The sequence below is a fragment of the Lycium barbarum genome, chromosome 11 (genome assembly GCF_019175385.1).
Source record: "Lycium barbarum isolate Lr01 chromosome 11, ASM1917538v2, whole genome shotgun sequence".
NCBI classification, from domain to species: Eukaryota; Viridiplantae; Streptophyta; class Magnoliopsida; order Solanales; family Solanaceae; genus Lycium; species Lycium barbarum.
The window spans coordinates 92,410,331-92,412,414 of record NC_083347.1 but is presented as its reverse complement, the minus strand read 5'-3'; the positions used below and the strand labels follow the sequence as shown (position 1 = coordinate 92,412,414).

General features: G+C 41.8%; 1 non-coding gene across 1 annotated transcript; it reads right to left on the bottom strand.

The window, feature by feature from the left end:
- Positions 1-232: 232 nt before the first annotated feature.
- On the bottom strand, positions 233-338 carry LOC132620663 (small nucleolar RNA R71). Its single transcript, XR_009575100.1, has one exon. It is a non-coding gene; the product is annotated as a small nucleolar RNA R71 (small nucleolar RNA).
- Positions 339-2,084: the final 1,746 nt, after the last annotated feature.

Here is a 2,084-nt window from a genome sequence, read left to right as displayed (position 1 = left end):
AACTCTACCGAAAATGACCCTCAACGTCATTTGCAGAATTTTGTGGATGTGTGTGATAATCACATCCAGAACAACGTTCCTCAAGATGCTATTCGGTTGAGGTTATTCAAATATTCCTTAACTAGAGAGGCAAGAACATGGTTTGAGAAGCTGCCCCGAAATTCGATTACTTCATGGGCAGAGATGGTGACTGCTTTTCTCACAAAATGGTACCCCCTTAGCAAGAAGGCTGAAATTCGTGACAAGATCTATAAATTTAAGCAGCGATCGGGGGAACAACTATATGAAGCCTGAGAGAGATTGAAGGAGTATTTGCAGAAGAGTCCGACTCATGGTTTTTCGGATCACATATTAATGGAGAAGTTCTACCGAGGGCTAGATCCAGTGACGCAGTCAGTTGTAATAATGCAGTTGATGATTGTTTCATGAACAAATCTTATCGACGAGTAACCAACATACTTAACAAGCTGACGACTCATAATCAGGCTTGGCACTCAAACAATGCTGATGTGGTACCGTATGGTAGTGCTATGATCCAGAATATAGTAAAGGAGAATCAAGATACCCAGCAAACATTGGCAGAACTTGCCACAAATATTTCCTTGCTAGCGAAGAAGTTTGATGGATCCTAGATCAAGAAGGTAAATGATTGTGAGGATGATACAGTTTTGCCAAAAGAGATGTACCATACTTAAGATGGTCCGTTCCATGATAGGCCTCCTATGCAGGTTGAAGATGTGAATTATGTTAATAACTCTCAAGGGGGTTACCAAAGACAGAACTGCCAAGGTGGTTATCAGAATCAGAATCAATGGAAACCTCAGCAAGGTCAAGGTGCTTATAACAACTCTGGGAACTACAACAATATTTATGGTGGTGCGAACAAAGGAAGCTATAACAACGGTAACAATTTTGGGAACAAGAGTTCTAGTCCTTATATACCACCCAAAGGGCAGTCAATAGAGCAAAGTAGTTCGAAGGTTGAATAAATGCTTGAGAAGATTCTGGCCAATCATTCTAAGTCTGAGAGGACTTTATCTGGACTGACAAAGACAGTGGGTTCCCATAGAGCGGCTGTTCAGAAGCTTGAGTCACAGATGATGGATATTTCTAGAGAGCAGCACCCTCCTAAAAAGATAGGACTTCCGAGTGACACTATTCTGAATCCAAAGAATGGGGGAGGCAGTGTAGACCGTGTGTTTGCCATTACTACTAGGAGTGGTAAAATACTCCAAGGGGCTGATAAGAAGGTGGTTGATCTTGCGACAATAGATAAAGAGGATGAGGTGCAGTCTGAAGCACCCATTATTATTGATGAGAATCTTGCTGACAAGAAGGTTGTTGATATTCCAGAGATAGTGAAGGATGCTGATAACACGAGCAAGTAGACTGTGAAAGGGGCTCTTCGTCCGTTGACTCAGCTTTTCAAGTCTAAACCTCCCTTTCCTCAGAGATTGGTAAAGAAGAAGGAAGATGTTAAGTTCGAGAAGTTTTATGATCAGTTGAAGCAGTTATCTCTAATTTTCCTTCTTGGAAGCTGTCAAGGAGATGCCCGGTTTTGCTAAATTTTTGAAGGACCTGCTGACCAAGAAGCAAACGGTTCAACATGAAACTGTAAGTTTGATTCACACTGTGAGTTCAATCATCTCAACTACTACTGTTAAGAAAAAGGGAGATCCTGGGGCGTTCACCATTCCTTTTTCTGTTGGGCACCATGATTTTGCTCGTGCGTTGTGTGATAATGGGGCGAGTATTAATTTGATGCCCCTTGCTATATACAAACAATCAGGTTTGGGGATGCCAAGGCAGACTACTATGAGGTTACAAATGGCTGATAGGTCTATCAAAAGACATGTTGGGGTGGTTGATGATGTAGTTGTGCGGGTTGGTGATTTTATGTTGCTCGCTGATTTTGTGATTCTTGACTGTGCTGTTGATCGGGACATTCCTATTATTCTGGGGAGACCTTTCCTTGCTACAGGGAGAGATCTGATGGATTCGGAGAAAAATGAAATCAAGTTCCGAGTCAATGATGAAGAAGTTACTTTTCAAGCTAGCAAGGGGATAAAGTTACCAAGTGCTTA